At 42.7% G+C, this 18,847-nt stretch overlaps 1 protein-coding gene across 7 annotated transcripts in view; it reads right to left on the reverse strand.

Moving 5' to 3' along the window:
• NUP98 (nucleoporin 98 and 96 precursor) overlaps positions 1-15,238 on the reverse strand; it is a 791,668-nt gene extending 776,430 nt beyond the window's left edge. For 3 of the 7 annotated variants that reach the window (XM_085623459.1, XM_085623458.1, XM_085623454.1), the window contains exon 1: positions 15,048-15,186. The gene's annotated coding sequence lies outside the window, so the exon portion shown is untranslated. Of the gene's footprint in view, positions 1-15,047 lie in introns of all 7 variants that reach the window. The other 4 variants (XM_085623457.1, XM_085623456.1, XM_085623460.1 and 1 more) reach the window with 4 other exon arrangements.
• Positions 15,239-18,847: the final 3,609 nt, after the last annotated feature.

Below are 18,847 nucleotides of genomic sequence, written 5' to 3' on the forward strand. Positions count from 1 at the left end.
CTGCCAACATTAGCGCTACCTCAGTGAGCTTTCTGGATACGGATGTTTATGTTAAAAATGACAGAATTGAAACCAAACTCCATCGTAAGGAAACCGCTGGGAACTCAACGCTTCACGCTAGTAGTTCCCACGCAAAACATTTGGTGAACAGTATTCCTTACGGTGAGATGCTCAGACTTAGGCGAATTCACAGCAAAGATTGTGATCTGCAGATGGCCCAATTGGAATGCAAACAGAGATTCAAAGAAAGAGGCTACTCTGACAATATCATAGATAACGCTGTTAAAAAATCCATGCGCAAGAACAGGGCTGAGCTATTAAGAGAGAAAGAAAATATGACCAACACCACTATAACGAAGACAGGAACAAGCATTGAGAATGCTGAAAATAAATTCAGAATCATTGTCCAGTATAGCCCACAGCACAGAAAGGTCGAATCCATTATAACTCTGAATTGGTCTTTGATTTTAAGTGATCCTGTAATAGGCCCTAGATTACCCAAAAGGCCCTCTATAACTTATAGTAGAGGTCGCTCTATGAGGAATGAACTGGTTAGAACCAGCCCGGAAGTTATAGAATCTACAAATTGGCTACAAACACACACTGGCTTTTTCAATTGCAAATCATGTAAAGCTTGCCAACAGGGTGAAAATAAAACCACATATATCACCCCTTTTGATCAGAAAAAACATAAAATTGACAAGCTACTCACATGCAAAACTGAGTATGCGGTTTATGTATTGTCATGCCCATGCAATCTACTTTATGTAGGAAGCACAAGACTCCAAGTTCATAAAAGAATCTTACAACATTTAAGGGCTATCAATCAAGACAACACCTACCCAGTAGCTCGTCACTTTAAAGCCAAACATGATTCCAAAAGCAAAGATTTTAAATACTTTGTAATGGACTCTATTCCTGCCAGCAGAAGGGACGGCAATAGGGAACAAAAACTGCGCCAAATGGAAAACAGATACATCCTAGAATTAAATACTAAACAACCCTTTGGCCTAAATATTACTGAGGATCTCTTTACATGTTTATAAGAATGCTTTCTAGATTGTTGACAAATGCTGCTACATGTTTTCATATCTAAAATTTTATATGTGATATTTATATGGGATTTTATGAACTTGTGGATTTTACTGCTATATTTATTAACTATTTATGGACGACCTAGTGATCTTTAATATACATATTTATTTGATGCATATAAACATTTAAGCAAATTTTATCTATTTTAGATTGCATCGTATTTGCTTATTTAATATTTATTATTTATGTATTCATTCATTTGTGTGTGTAGGGTTCCTGGTCTTCATAATCAACAAATGGATATTTTATCCTTATATATACACAATCTTTTACAACATCTATCAATATTGGTATCATTTTACAAATGTTTATTTCCTACATATTTATTCTAAAAATTGATATGAGATTATGTTTAATAACCACCATGTGCTAGACCATTTGGCAAATCACTGTTTAAACTCATGCATTTGCACTTTATAGTAACTCATGAATCAACTGGTCTGAGAAGGAGGATTGCGGGGGCTCCAGCAATCCACAAACCTTTACTATTACTCATGATATTTCTTCCAGTAATAGATTTAATGTATTTATACAGTCAGAAATTGTACTATATTACTCAAAGGAATTTTCCTGATTGTTATTTGTCCAGAAAAACTAAACAAAAAGCTTCTGAAATAATTTTAATTCACATTTGCACTTATTCTGCACATCTTTTGCACTATTATGTGTATTTTGCATTGTATTAACGGTGGAAATAGGCTGACGATGAACCTCATCATTTATGATGTAGCGATTAGATCAATGTTATATTCTTTGTTTTAAACAAATAGCAATATTAGCCTTGGTATTTAAGGCAATTATATACATTTGAAGCCTATCTGTAATCATGACAAAGAAAAAACAGATTCGTAGTTCAATATAGGTCTGTCTTTCATCTCAACTGTCTTTGCATGCCTAATGCACCAATGACCACGTCCGCATATCCACGTTATTTAAACCAATGTATGTTTTTGCACTGTGTCATGTGATCAAGGCCCGTGGGAAGGGCTGAAACGAGTCATGGCGACCTCTTGCACTAAATAAATCTTTGCACTCATTTGTGGTCCGTATCCGTTGTTTATCTAATAGACGCGCAACCAAAGCGGAGTGTTTGGATATATAGATATAATATATATTCACTGAAAAAAAAACATAGGTTTCAGGGGTGTTAGTTAGCTGGACATTTCACTCGGACAAAACCATTGAAATTCCCCCGTTATAGTTAATTAGTTCAGCTAACTATAACTTGCGCGCCAGCAATGCACTACGGATGACATCACCCTTGTGATAGAGTGGCAGATCTCACACTAATACAACCTTTGATACACACACTGAAAAATAGAAACTAACATTTTCTAAACAACGGTCATACTAATACCAGTTACAACAACCTATTCAGTAATTTTAAGATCTACATACACATCCACTCATACACCAACAGTTCTATACAGTCACTCATACATGTACTCATCATATGTACTCCTACACCTATACATCCCGTTACACACCGCCACTCATCCATAGTTACACACAGTCACTCATGCTAATAAAGAATCAATCAAACATCGATTTACTTGCATATAAAGTTATACACACACACCAGCACACTTACTTCTACAGAAAGTTACACATACTTACTGTTTTAAAAAGAAAATCACTTAAAGAAACATACTTCTTCATACAGGAACTCTTCCAATCTCTCATTTACTCACTTCTATACAGCAATACTCACCTAAACTAGTTAAAAAATATATGTAGTTACTTACAAAGACACTATTGAGACAGTCATTCACTCACTAACACACCCATACACACTCATCCACCCATACAGTCCTGCACACATACTGTCTTCAACACATACAGTGACTCACTAATTCATGCATCTATGCACTAAGTAATACCCTCCACTGAACCATACAGACACTCCTACCGATACTCGAAAAACCAAGTAATAACCCATATAAACACTCATGTAGCTACTCACCAACCCATGCAGTCACTTATACACAAAGTGAGACTGATACAGATATTTAAACATTACTCAGTAACCCATGTATTCACTAAGATACTTAATCAGTCCATTATACAATCAATTTTACAACAAAAAAAAAACCCATCTATTTAGGCACTTATATACCCATTTATTCTTCCATCGACCTTGAGATACACATATATAAAAAATATTTATTTTTCAGAAAGACACATTCACTGGATGATGTCATCAGGGATGTCATGAGTGAGGTACCAGACAATGGATTCCTATGGAAGGAAATACAAGTTACTGGTAAGTACGGTTAGAATTACTTTTCAGGATCAGTACTGGGCTCAAAGATGCAGCACTGAGGTCTCTCTGTTAACTGGTGAGTAAATTGGAATTCGTAGTTCGGCTGATTTTACTTTGGTCCACTATATATAGAGCCACTTTCCTAGACCATCCCCTCCCTTCACCACTGTGTAAACGCGCCCTGTGTCATTTGTAATTTGGGGGATTAAGTCTCCTTGAATCCTGAGGGTCCCTGCAGTCCAAGTAGCCCCCTAGGTACCTCCAGTAAGCGCCACAGAGCTGCGTTGCAGAGAGGTGTAACAAGCATTTGCAATGCAATAGGTCTTGCATTATAAAAGTGTGAGCAGTTAGCATTGCTAATAATAATGCAACACTAGATATTGGCATTGGAAATGATAATGCCATTTATGTGTTTGTTTTATAAAATAGATTTTAAAAAAGGCATTGTCATGAACAATGCCAATAGCTTAAACTTTTGCAAATGCGAGACCTATTGCATTGCAAATGCTTGTTTCAGTACTGTGGGCTTTTTTTTAAAGTTTTAGTCACTACTCAAAATGAAATCCATTTTAGCAGCATTGCCAGTGCTCCTTTAGGTTTAATGCCATAAAAAAAACACAATGTTCTAAGCAGATTGCTAAATAGCATCTCCAGCCCCGATCACAATTTCTCACTTCATGCTGGACAGTGGGCACCCTGTTTTCATGCAGCGCCAAGACGGGGTGAACAAATGCACAGACTGAGGTCTGTCAGCCTCAGAGGCTGAAAGCATTCCTTGCAACAGTCCGCTGTGTCAAGGTATTGCCATGTGTACAGCACACACTCTGCAACAGCAAGTGGTTTCAAAGTTGGGGGTGCCTTCCCAAACTTTCGAGGTGTTCATTGTGTTTGGTGACAGCGTATTTATGCTGACAGCCCCAAAAACTGTGGCGGGTTGGGTGGTGTGGCGGGTTGGGTGGTGTGGCGGGTTGGGTGGTGTGGCGGGTTGGGTGGTGTGGCGGGTTGGGTGGTGTGGCGGGTTGGGTGGTGTGGCGGATTGGGTGGTGTGGCGGATTGGGTGGTGTCGCGGATTGGGTGGGCGTGTGCGTGTGGTTGTGGGTGCGGGCGGGGACATGGCCATGCGGGGGCATGGGCTTGTGTGCGAGTGCGTGCGAGTGGTTGTGCGTGCGAGCGGTTGTGTAACCTAGTCTCATTAGTGTGCCCCATTGTGTCTAATCTACTAAGCAGTACATGGCTTACGTTATTGATGATTCAGGAGGCAGTAATAGCTGATAATGATTGCTTGCATAGTATTTCCAATGGTTACACAGTGGATTCTTAATAGGACTGCTGTATTAATGCTCTGGTATTTAATAGAGTAGTATTGATGGCTCATTGGTATGTTTGGAACAAGGCCCTCAGTGTATCATAGAAACAACCACTGTTCCCATAATTGTCTGAAACTCAAAAGCGACTGAACTATAATCTTCTAACACCAAATGTTATCAACGTGCTGCTAACTTGTTCATCTAGCTCACAGGATAATAAAAGTCTAAAATGAACATAAAGTTCAAGTTTTACTGCTAGCACAAAATGTTCACTGAAATGTTACAAGTTACCGGTTTGTTATTTCTGACCAGCAGAGAGACCCATCCCTCAAGAAAAAGTAGTAAGCCTATACACTTCTACAAAAGATGACCTCAGAGAAAATTATTCACGGGGGCAAGCAGATGCACATGCTGTTATTTGTATAACATTTTGCAACACACACTGGCCTATGACTAAGTGGCAGTGTGTAAAACTGAGATTTGTTTTGATTCAGCGTGATTGAGCTCTAAACCAACAGAATGTGATAGCTAGTCACCGATTTTACCATACAAAATGTCCTCCTCCTCCGCGGGTAGCTTAATCTCAATCACATGCCGGGTAAAGAAGTGCCACAACAATGGTACATCTTACAAATATCCTCGATCAACAAGCGCGTGCGAAAAGCATGCATGCAGAGAGCGTGAGAGAACAAGGAAGTTAACTAAAAATGCTACCGCCGGCCACAGCTCGCAGTGCATGCGCGCGAGTGCTGCGCGCGCAGCAGTAATCACGCCATATGGCGCCTCTGCTCAAGCGTGCACCCGTGCACATGCACTGCAAGCTGTAGCCTGCGGTAGCATTTTTTGAAACCCTCACTTAAAGTCTCGGCCAGACCAGCACAAGCGCTGTGTCAGGCGAGACCTAAAAAGGTTCACGGCCTGGGCCACCTCTCTGAAACCCAGCGCAGTGGCGCTTACTGGAAGCACCTAGCAGGCTAGTTAGCCCCCAGGGCCCCTCAGGATTGAAGGGAAATTATTTCCCCAACTTAAAAAACGCCACAGGGCGTGTTTGCACACGTCACCTCAGGCCCCGTCCCCTCCCTTCGCTCCTGTGTAAACGCACCCTGTGTCCATTTTAAGTTGGGAGATTAAGTGCCCTTGAATCCTGAGGGTCCAACTAGCCCACTAGGTACCTCCAGTAAACGCCACAGAGCTGCATTGCAGAGAGGTGTAAAAAGGGGTGTGGCCTCAGAACACCTGTCTGCAACGCAGCTCCCTGGCGCATACTGGAGGTACCTGGTGGGCTAGTTGGCCCCCAGGGACCCTCAAGATTGAAGAGGAATTATTTCCTCAACTGACGGCTGTCAGTTTGTATGACTTCACACAGCGCCAGTTTCCACCATCTACGTGCTGTTTTACATGCTTGAATTATATAACAACTCCATACCGGAAATTTCGATCACCATGGCTAACACCGCGCATTTTACAATTATTCATTCGATTACCTGGCATCAAACATGTATCTACACTTATCAAGCACCTCTAATGCTACCTCTACTCAATTCCTTCTTGCGTAAGACATACGACACATTATTACCTCCGATAGTCACTTTCTTGGCTTCGCGCGGCCACGGAGTTTCATCCACCTATGCCGAAATCATACAAATTGCCACACCTGAGCATGACCGATCGGCATTTTCCACCTTAAATTTTCTGTAATACACTTACCAATGCCTTGAAGCACTAACATTTGCATGCTTGTAAGGGATTTTAACTTAATTGTCTACTAGTCGCATTGGGTGAGACAGTTTAATGCTGCTTGCCTATAACCTTACCCAGTTCTCACCTACCAGTCGCATTGGGTGATCTATTGATTACACTTGCACCGTAGCAAACTGACATGCGTTTGTGATAATTATGCCAGTATAATATGCTGTTTTTTAGTTTGCATGATTGTCATAATTCTGGCTTCTGCTTTGTTTACCGATAGTTTAATTTTTTGCTCTTGGTTGTCACTACCCCCCCTCCCCCCCCCCCTCCTTTTCTCCCCTTCTCCCACAGGTCAACAGAACTCCCCATTCTACTAGGGCTTTCCTACCGCATCTGGTAATTTTATGTCACTGTATTAGAATACCAGACGGTAGTGCACCTTTACACTTTACACCTTCCTTTTCGGTCCGGATGAAGTGCCAATTCACCCGTTAGGGGCAGATAGGGCACGAAACATGTCAAACACACTTGGGTAGCCCTTGAGGAACATTATTTCCACACAGGGGCACACGCACCATTTTAATCAGGCTAGAGCTACCCAATACATAAAACTTTGATCTAGTAGGACTGCTCCAGACCTATTTTATTTATCTCACTCCCTTGTGCACTACCCAGCCCTCCCACCCACACGCACCCAACGGCTTCTTCAAAAGATCCCCGACAAAGAGCCCCGCTTCCAGGAGCCCATCAGGCATTGCAGCGCCGGCCTGATGAGGGGCACCAGCCCGATGATGAAGCATGACACCTCTTGGGGTGTATGAGGGCATCACGAAGAAAGACCTGTCTTTCCCCCACATCCAGATAGGAACTGCACACCCCCTTTAAAAACACATGTGTCCCCTCGGGAGCCTGTGTGCAGGACCTCAACTCGGCTCCCCGTCCCTCCTTTGTTAAGTCTTTTACAATGCCAATAGTTCAAACTCACGTAAATGCGACAATGCATTACAAATGGTAAGCATCACGGACAACAGGAGGGCGAGTGTGGGGAGAAGGCACGGACAACAGGAGGGAGGGTGGAGGTTAAAAGAATGCACCAAAGCACGTTGTACCTGCTGTAAGAGAAACTGAATAAAGAAAATAGTGCTCACAGTCCAAAAAGCACATACCGTGTAACAACCGAAGTAATGGGGCAGTCCCCATGGGAGGTGACAAATGAAGAGGAGGGGCTAACAAGCCTATTTACAAATCAGAAACCAGCATTTAGGACAGACAATGACAAGCCAATGGCAAATACGGGCAGAGTGGGCAGGGCTTCTATTCACTACTCAACCACAAGACTCGCAGAGCAGCGCATGCCCGCTGGCTCTAGGCTCGACCTAATAAACCTTTTCCAAGCAAAAATTAGTTAAAAGACAAAGTGACGTTTGACTTCTTTCCTTGAACAGACAGCAAATGTGCCAAGATAAAAACAAGAATTCTTTACTGCTTATTCACGTTCTGAATGAACAGAACACCCCTTCTTTCCAGCCAAAATTTACTCGCCAGATGAGACTAGTAGGTGCTAAAAATAGCTCGACTTGATAAACTTTTACTCGCAATTGTGAGTGAGCGGGTAGCTTTTGCAAGGCCTATTTAGTTTAGATAACTTTTGTTCTGATGAGACCTGAGGACTAACTACAGGTAGAAACAGACATTCCCTCCTTAAGTTGCTTTCAAAACAGGTTATGATTTACCAGGAGATGCCAGAAATGAACAGACAGGTTACTTGCTTAGGATTGTTTGATATAAAATTCTATGCAACCCTGGCATCTGTTCAGTGTCTTGTTCTATGTTGTTCTATACATACTTGTTCACTATCTGAGCACAGGGTCGTGTGTACTAATGTGGATGCATAATTAAAATGTATATTGTCCTACTAAAAATGTGAAAACAATTATCATACAAGATATTGTCTGTACCCTTTTTCAAGAACATTGGTTATGATACAAGTTACTGATCACACTTTTAAGGCAAAAGTAGAAGTAGTATTGGTGAACGAGCCCCACAGGACATTTGTTTGGCTTATTACTTTAGGGAATTTAGACAAAATTCTCGATGTTTGCCTTGTTTACAACGGAAGATATGCTTGCTCAGTTCGAGGAACGTAGGCACAGGAGGCATTCTTGGACACCCCCAACTTAAATCCATAAGCTGGAAGGAGTTTGATTTAGCAAGGTGCGTGCGCTGAAGGCTCATGAGACTACTAGTTTTCTTGAGCTTCAAGTAGCTCGCGATAGAAGAGGTTAGTATAGCTTCACTTAACATGTATTCAGGCTAAATCACGACCCTGCACCTCAAACAGCTTCACTGACTCCCCATCCACAGCTCTGTTCAAACTCCTGAAACACATTCAAAGCATTATACAGAACTGATCCGGCATACCTCAATAGAGCCTCCGATTTCAGAAAGCTTCCAGACACTTTTGCTCAGCATAGGCAGCATTAGAACAAGGAGAATAGACTTCTCCTAATTAGGCCCAAAAGGGCTGAATGGACTGCCTCTGCACATATGCGCAGTCTCCAAGATTAATGCATTCCGTGCGAAGCTGAACACTTGACTGTTACTCCGTGGATCAGCCCTGACTGCTCTTGCATCAGCAACACAATACCCCATCGGGTGATAAATGCGTTTTACAAACAAATCATAACATTACATAGAACTTTGCACCCAGCGATACACATATGGGTAAAATGTATGTCCTGCTTGCCTTGTTCATGCTCTGTCAGAACTAAGTATATGTTCAGTTTAATGTATGACAAGTGCATTACAGTAACTGCACTGCATTTTAACAGGGGAAGTGACATATGCTACGTTCTCACCGACTACCCTGTATGTCAAAAACTAATGTTCTTTGTAGTTTATGTGTTCAGTAATGTTCTGAATGGAGGCAGTTACTTGACCGGTGGTAAAAATGTAGTCAAGCTTTTCTTTTGTGAAGGTTATTGATGCACCAGCTGTCAACATGTCCGGCAACATGGGGAGCATGCTACCACAGTTGAAGTGTGTTGTCTTAGTTAGTTGCATTTCTAATCATTATACCATTAAATGTCTAATTAAATAAAAGATGCTTAACAGTGACACTAGATGGTTTAACTCACTCAAACAAAGCAAATTCTGTTATTAAAATCTACTTGAGAGTCTTTGCCCAATGCATTTCGGGACGTAAAAAGTCCCTTCGTCAGGGGCAACACCTGTCAAAAAACATAAATATGCACGATGTCAGCTTCAATGGTTACTCAGTGGTTAAATTGCACAACAATATTCATCATCATCCTAAATCTTTATTCGATTGTTACATCATGAAAGATACACAACAACAAAAAAAAAAAAAAAGAAATACAAGAAAATACAGGTTAAAATAGAACAGACACAGAGTCGGAAATCCTTGTGAATATTAAAATGTCTCTAAATGGGTCCAGCCCAAGAGATCACTGCAAAAACATGAATAACCAACATAGCGATCTATCCTAACTTAATAAAAAATGATGAAAACTAGAAATAGCAGGGCGACTTATACAATTAAATATCTAGAGTAGGGAGATCTGGAGGAATAATCCAATATTATATTAGATTATAAAATAATATTAATATTAGTGTTAGATCAAAGAGTTAGTAAGTCACCCTCGTAGTGATACCAGTTCCATGTCATTATAAAAAAGTCACCCTTCCATAGTCGTGGATCAACCGGTGTCAATAATCAAATATCTTCCGTCACCGTACCCTAAGTACTATTCATCTTTTTAACCTAGAAGTACACTCGCGTTTATATGAACCTCAAATGACCTGAACATTAAAAACCGCCGAGCCGGTCTTGCTCAACCTGTATAAATAAGATGAAACATCTGAATCGTATTCTTAACCCCTTCCCCGCTCATGACGGAGCCGCTCCGTCATGAGCCACGGTTGCAGTGTGCTCATGACGGAACGGTTCCGTCATGTCACGGCCGTTGGCGGCCGCTCCGCCTACGCGGCGCTGTTTCCCCGCCTGTGCGGGGGGACAACGCAAATGGGCGGAGTCATGACGGAACCGTTCCGTCATGAGCACAGCTCAACCGTGGCTCATGACGGAGCGGCTCCGTCATGAGCACAGCGCCACCGCGCTGCCCCCCCGCACCCCCCAGCGCCGCGGAGGAATTCCCGCCGCGGCGAAAGGGTTAAATCATGCAACTTCAAAATGAATATGCCTCTCATGCCGACCATATCGTACCTGTGAGCATCCAAAATCCTGGGCAATCACTTGACATGTCTGTCCAGGTATTTTGGCCGACAGTTACCACCATATGACGCCCGTAGCCAATGCTAAAGGGCCGTAATCTGAAGACCATTAATGTTGACAAAATAGTGGTTTATATAATGTTGCAACTCTGGTTATGAGCAGATAATGTAGCACCTGCCAATACACTAGTCTGTAATGAATTCTGTAATCTAGAGTACCTAAAAACTGAAACACCACGATCACGAGACTTCTGCGACAAAAACCAATAAACTGAACTCAAAAACTACACAGATTGAATATGGCCATAGGAAGAAAGCAGGCAACACATGATGTAACCACCACAAAGAGACACCAATAACCATCCATCAATGCATACCTTTAATACCCTGTCACAAAAAAAGTGTTATTGTCATTGTAGGCAGACCGTGAGTTCCCCATCAGACCTAGCACCGCCAAGAATCTTTAACGATATTCTTCGCTCAGCTTGTACAGGAGTTAGCCATATGCCTTTTCAAAAAGTCCCTGGAATTAGGTGAATTCCCACCTACACGCAAAACCTCTTACAGACTTCGCCTCAAAAAGGTGAAACCTAGACCCACCTGACACAGCAAACTACAGGCCAATATCAAATGGACCAGTCTTAGGAAACATTTTAGAGAACAGTGTTTACTCATCTTCACTTTACTGCTGATTAGGACCTACTGACAGACCAACAGTCAGTTTTCAGACCAGGCAAAGGAACAGAGTCAGCCATCCTATCCATCTGTGGTGATCTTAAACTAACAGTGGAAAAAAACGGAGTAGCTGCCTTATTAATCAGTTGCAGTTGACACTGACTACCACCACAGGCTTTTAAAAATGGAAAACTCCAAAGACTTCTACAATTCAAATTTGGATGACTGCCTTTGTGCCATAAACAAATGGGTGGTTAATAACTATCCAAAGCTCTATACCGCAAAGAGGTTATGACATGTGAACAATGGCAAAACAACCAGCCTACTGATATATCGCCTAAGGAACTAGAAAACCCTCCAACAACATCTAGAAATGTAAGAAACCTAGGAGTAACCATGGATTCAGACCGGACCTTGATACTGTACGATAACAACGTCACACAGACTGCCTTCTCCACAAATAACACACTACATCAGATCTTCCCATACCTTGTATTAAGGGTGGGCGGAATTTGCGAAATTGCCTTTCGCAAAATTTCGCGAAACGGCAAAAAAATCGAACATGACATTTTGCGTGCTCGTGGAGATTTTGGGCTGATTAATGCGTTACTGAATTTGACCTTCAACTCGGGAACCTGCTTTATTTATATCTGTAAGTGCTTTCTGTTGAGGTTTAATTTTTGTGACAGGAGCATCGTGCCAGAAGGAATCCTGCCATGCGTATTTATCCAAGAAGATGCCACCATTTTGTGCAATACCTCTACTCAACTGGAGTACTTTCTACTGGCTAATCAGTAAGTGCTACCTCGTTGGGTAAACATATACTGCTTTTCCTACACTACAGCTGCGTAAAGGGCCAGAAGAGTTGTCTCCAGCGACCATGTGTGTAGCTTTTGCCACCGTGCCGATGGGCACCAGGGTCCCTCGAGTGAGCTGTCCATCATAGCAGGGAAAGGGCGGGAAGACGTTGCACACCGCTGGTGTGTGGGCTGGGGCCTAACGGGCGGGGCTTCTATGCAGTTCACATGCCTCTTGTTTATAAAGGATCAGAGACCAACCAGAGCAGCAGATGAGGAGACAGAACCTCCTGGTGTCAGGAACTACAAGGGGATTGCGCTCGAGAAACTCATGGATGCCCAGATCTCCATCAAGGATTACAGCAAATTGTTGACTGTAGATATGGGGAGAAATCACACCTGCCTAGCCTCCACCGTGCTCACGAATCTTTTGTGCTGATTAATGCATTGCTGAATTTGACCTTCAACTCGGGCACCTGATTTATTTATCTGTAAGTGCTTCCTGTTGAGGTTTAATGACAGGAGCATCGTGCCAGAATGAATCCTGCCCTGCATATTTCCGTTCCGCCGCAGATCGCGGAAGTTTCGACATTTTCACGTTCCGCGTGGAACGTGAAAATTTTGAAATTTCCGCGAGTGGAACGGAAATGGTCATCCACCCTTACCTTGTATACCAACATAAACTACAAGCCATCCTCAAGCTTGTAATCTCAAAGCCCGACTATGCCAACAGCCTATATCTTGGCATACCCACATTCATTATACTCAAAATACAACTCATCCAAAATGCTGCTGCAAGGTTTCTTCGCCACTTTCACCCAAAAGAAAGCATGACTCCAGTCCTGCAATCGCTTCACTGGCTACATATACCCAGAAGGCGCAATGTTCAAGGCACTCTGCTTTGTCCCCAGCTCCCCAAGAAACATGACCGCCATACTTACAAGTTAAATGCAAGCAATACAAACTAAACAGCACACTGTGCCCTGGTTTGCACCAGTTATTATACCACCTACCAAAGGAGACAGTAGGAGGCACCGTTTTCTTAGTAGAAGCCACAAAACTCTGAACTTGACTACTAGTCCGCATTCCAAGCACCTAGGAGCATACACACTTCTGAAGAAAGCATAAATACTGAGCTGTTTTCTAGATAACCGAGCTACTAGCATCCTGGCAACAGAGCTCAGAAAATTGTTGCACCTCGTAAATGCAGTACTCAAACTTACAACCCGCTAATGGCAAACAAGTCAACCAGCTTTCAATATACAGGTAAGCAATAAAGGGCTGACCTGTGGTGCGTGTATATATATATATATATATATATATATATATCCCCATAACATGCAGTTGTCAACAACAAATTGTAACTAATACCTCGTAGTTACATATCTGCTATGAAGGCAGTACATCACCAGCACTGTACAGCCCCAAAAAATATCACCAAATGAAGAGGAATGGAACTGAAGATATCTGTCACACATTAGTAGACACTTTGTAGGGCATTACATAGTCTATTCCCTGCAGGTCACAAATATTGATACAAGCTGACCGCTTCTCACATAGATACTCATATTGGATGATAAAATGTCCATCCAAACAGATAGATCTTCCCACTCATTTCTCTCATCCTCCAACCATGCCAGCTCAGGACCACAACTAGATACAAAATCTCCGGTTTTATCTATATCATGAAAACCCGTAAGGGAAATGCAAGCTGTTCAAAGCTATCAGCATACTGAAAACCAAAACTATGCATTTGTATTTAGCTCTTAATTATCCAACATACTACTATGCACAGAGTCCCAGAACAGCACCTCCGTGGTCATCACGCACAGCCAGGAAACACTTCCCACATACGATCAAAACAAAAACAACATCTCTCCAACAACACACTCTACACTGTGTTGCATGCTGCTCGTGTAGGCAAGTGCTTCAGCGACACACATACAGGTACTAAACACTATATAAATACTGCTATACAACTGTCAAGCTTACTATGAAAGTAGCGGGCCTGGCTCGAATTGCACCAAAAGTATTTCACTATATTAATCATTGGTATAGTCACATGCTCTATATTCCTCATCGGTACAATCAGCAGATCTACATGACAACTTATGGACTTAAAACGAGTTTAACATTATTTGGACATCACTTATGCACTACTTGAGAGCCACGTTACACACATGTATACGTTTCACATTCAGCATTGCCCTTGTACGCATGTCCACCATCTCAACATACCAAATGGTTACCACAAAATTCAGCTGGGTCGCTCAACTAAGCTAGCAAAGACTTGTCAACCTCCCAATGATCTACTCCTCACTACCACCTTCAACTGGATCGACAAACACTCGACTTCATTATCCTTAGCGGCTCAATGTGTTGAGATGTATGCATAACAACACCGTCCCCTTAGCCTCTCTCAGTTTTAAATAGTCTCATCTAAGAACTACAACACCAACGTAGGTTTCCACCGAAATGCACAAAAAAAAAAAGAGCAATTTAAGGCTAATATTCATTTTCAAGCCCTGGGTGTCCCTGTAAACAAGGGCTCGTTGAGACACAGGATACACAGCGTAGTTGTCACTAATATGTGACGCTACACTGGAGTAATATGCTAGTGAGCAGCTTCCCAACACTTCACTGCCATTTAGCAGACACCAGTCCTCATCAGGACAGGGGCTGAGGGTATACTAGCAGTGGGGGCTTCTCACGAGGTGCCAGCCAACACCCGTGTGGGAGATGCCCAGAGCACCCGGTGGCCTCTGTGGGTCAGGGAGGGCACCGAGTCTCAGCACACACCGACAGAGGAAGAGGTCTAGACCCGGCAGGAGACTGACAGCCTCCGGGAAGACTGGTAAAGGGCGGCTAGAGCTGCCCAAAGCCGCCTGTCACTCCTCTGGGCCGCTCCCACCTGCACACTGACCATCTCTCCTGGGAGACACCGGGCCCCACGCCGCCAGCACTCACCGTATGTCCAGGGTCCGCGTGCTAACGCCTCTCCGGTTCAGGGGAGCGATCCAGGGAAACCAGCGCGGAAATCGAGGGATACAAGTGCGTCACCCCCCAACACAGCGCGCGCAGCGTAATAGCGTCACGAGTCTGTGGCAGCTGCGCTAGTCAATCACCTTCGTTCGGTAAGCCGATTGGAGGGCGCGCCTGTCAATTAAACTCAGTTTTTCCTAACAACTCTGCTTTTGAAAGCGAAGCATCGAAGTAACGTCATGGCACCGCCCGCGCAGTGACATGTGAAGTCGAAAGAGAAAAAGGACTTACCTGGTTTGAACGCTCTCTGGACGGAACCAACAACATGCCCACACTCCTCCTTCCCACCAATACGTGGTGCGCATGCGCACACGTCTGGCTGGCAGCTTCTATTAGATTGAAGAACTATACCCTGCGGGATTGATGTTGACACTCCAGGTGTAAAATTTGTTGCTATTGCTGGCGCTTAAATCCTGGTCATTCCCTTGCTTGTGTACCAGGCACGGGGCTGCCTGCAGAATCATCTAAATTGTGTGTTTGTGTGGGGTGTGTCTGCACGGGGTCACATGCACTTGCTCCTTCGGTATGTGAGCAGCAGTGAGGGTTGAACTGGTACAGAAAATAGAGAGTGGCCAAAAGTAACTGTGGTTCCCTTTAGTGAATTAGGTAGCTAAATCAGAGGCCAATGTTTGCAAATTGAGGTAGTTTTCAACTTGTTGAGATTCTCTGTATAAGTGTTTAGTAAGGTATGGAAGACTGAGTAGATCTGAGCTTCCTGCAGGCAGATTTTGTTTTAATATTAAGGAAATCACTGATTATTTTTGTCCGAGTTTGCCTTTGCCCTGGCTGGGAGCAGAAGTTTAAAGTAGTAGAACTGATACACCACTTAGTACAAAAAGATCTCTTCCGCAGATGCACTGACACATTATTCTGCCGTACTAGAAAACAAAATTGTCACCTGAACGTGGTTGTCATCAGGTGGAGGGGGCTCATATCTTTTAAGGTAAATATAATCTCTTCTCGTGTACAAAGCTTGCTCCAGCCCACCGTAAGTTAAGGTGGACACTAAGTTCTGTTATCTTTTGCCTATAAACAGCTTTAGCTTTGTGTAATTGAAAACTGAAGACCTGTTGTGAATAATGAATACATAGCGTGGGCTTTGGGTTAGCCCTAAATGCGTGATAGAATGACTTTTGCGATTAGCTCCCTTCTATGTTCCTGATTTGCAGGCTGCCCACTCTATTCTTGTCTTTGTCTCACCCATTTTAGATTGGATAGCATTTATTCTTCCAATGCTGACGTCACACCATGATGCAGTGTATGATGAACTATTTACCCGGCCCTTGTTTTCTCGTTTCCTGTCTCTTCCTTCCCATAGCCGCCTCTCTTTATTAAAGACTTCTCCCTCTTCCCCTCACACGTCTATTTTAAATACATTTCCCCCTATGCGACAGGTGGCCTTCACAGCCTCTTCATGCTTTCAGTGCTCCCCACACTTTATTGACCGACAGCCATCTTAACATTTTTTTGTAACAATTCCAGATTTTCTGAACGCACACACATGTGTAGTGGGCATCTCTGAATTTGAACACAGAGGAAAAAAGCATCCTTGTTATTCGTTTTATACTCATCTATATTTTTATGCTATTTATGCCCCCCCCCCCCCCAAAAAAAATCATCTGACCCCTCTTGCAGAATCTACACAGGGGCAGAGGCATATTGGAAGAGCCATACATAACATCCTCTCCCAAGAGAAAACAAATCCTGGTCTCCTGCTATCCACACCTATCACCTGCTGTGCTTCCCTCCTCCTTCCTATCATAAGCTGTGCAGTCTGCTCTCTGGCGCTGCACTATCAGGCTCTCAGACCGGAAGGTATACATACCAATGGAATTAACAAGACTACACATTCTAAAATGCTCAGAAAAAAACCTGGACCGGCTAAGCTATTTAAACATAATTGACCTACACAATGTGAGAGCTTTTGTTTAAGCTATTTTATTATCAATCAAGCTTCTGATCATAGATTACACCAATGATACTCAAAGTACTGCCCAGGTCCACTTGTGCCCCCCCTGACCTTCACATATGGCCCTCCTGACCTACACTTGCCTGCTGAACGACAGCACTGGCCTGATGTACTAACATTCAGAACGGAGTTAAATACATGGTTAAGGGTTTATTTACACCTAAATGAACTAAAAGAAAAAAAGTGACTGTGTCCTGCACCACTAGCTTTAGCAACACGTTTACTTTTAAGATATCTAGCGTCAACCGTGTACAAGTATGAGAAACACCAATGCAAAATTCATAAAAGTGTATTTCATTAACATGCTGAAGCGTTTCACCGTAGTACATCAGATTATATCAGTGCATTAAGAAGCATTTTTTAAAGTTATAGTTTTCAAAAATGAGCGTAGAAACGTTCATTTCCCCCACCCTGACAACAATGCCAATTGTGAACTAGGGGGCAAGTTAATTGTCGTGTGGACTCCTCTGGGTGACTTGGGTTGTTACTATACATGGACAACATTATAGTTTATTAAATCAAACACAAGGAAAGGTTTTGTTCATCATCCATCCAGAACTCTTGTATTTCAAGGTGCTTTTATATGTGATGATGAAGAAAAACGAGGCAAAGTGAAATAAAAACAATTGCCTAGGATCACACAATTTGGTCAAGTGGGGAAGCCGTGATTGAGCCCAAGTTTTCTGGTTCCCCATTGTGCAATTCTATGTCATGCCAAATCAATAATCAAGTTGCTTCCTTTATACACTTGACTCTCCCAAGGTAGCTTTAGAAGGCAGGGTAGGCTTACCCCAAGATACTGTAGAGGGATAGCATCTCTGATACAGCATGCAAATCTATGGCTCTACTAGAGACTAGGGGTTTATTTTAGAGGGCAGCATGGAAGGAAACCCCCAAAGTAACTCCATAACTTACTGAGCACACCATGTACATGCTTCGATTCCCCTATGCTCACCTTACCCCCATGCCTACAAAGACCCTCTCCCTCCCTGCTGGTATCAATGCGGCTCTTGGGCACACCACAGACCACACTTTGTGCCCCCTGGGAAGTTGTTTGTATGTACCCATGAATTACACGCATATTTCAGTAGCAAGTGTTTTAACTGCTTGCACTACTTGAACCTCATTTATCTTTGGATTTGCTCAACAAACACATATCTCTGCTTGAGGTGCTATAACTCCATATGCTATCTTATAAATGTAAGTTGGGCAAACTTTTCTATGTAATTTTTTTCCTTTTTGTAATTTTTCGTAAAGATGGAGATTGTGTGGACATAGGATTCCCCACAATTCTTGCACCCCAAACAATGTACCACAACATAATGCCCACGGATGAAATTAATCAGAATACTTAATTAAGAGAGCTGATGTTCACTATTGGTGAAGAAATAGACATTGGTAGGTTTACGAAAACTATCATCTTTATTTCAGGTCCACTCAAGCTTGATTAGTACATGAGCTGGAGAAGAAATTGAGCGGAAAACTTGGCTTTCAATGTCCAGAAGAGGCATAAGAGAATAACTGTAGTGCACAATGCCTTTGTTGATGACCTCGTCTTGCAAATAAAAGTGGGAAGAACAATCTCAGCGGGATAATTAAAGTCTATTTCAATAAAGCTCAGCAGAGCAATGTTGAACACAAGGTGGACGTATTTTCTGGGATTGATAAGAAACTGACTGGCAAATATGTTGTATTTCAATTACCAGAAATCCAATCTGACTGAACCTGTAGTTCCTAGGTTAATCATTTTTAGCAC

This window comes from Triturus cristatus, chromosome 8, assembly GCF_964204655.1.
Source record: "Triturus cristatus chromosome 8, aTriCri1.1, whole genome shotgun sequence".
NCBI classification, from domain to species: Eukaryota; Metazoa; Chordata; class Amphibia; order Caudata; family Salamandridae; genus Triturus; species Triturus cristatus.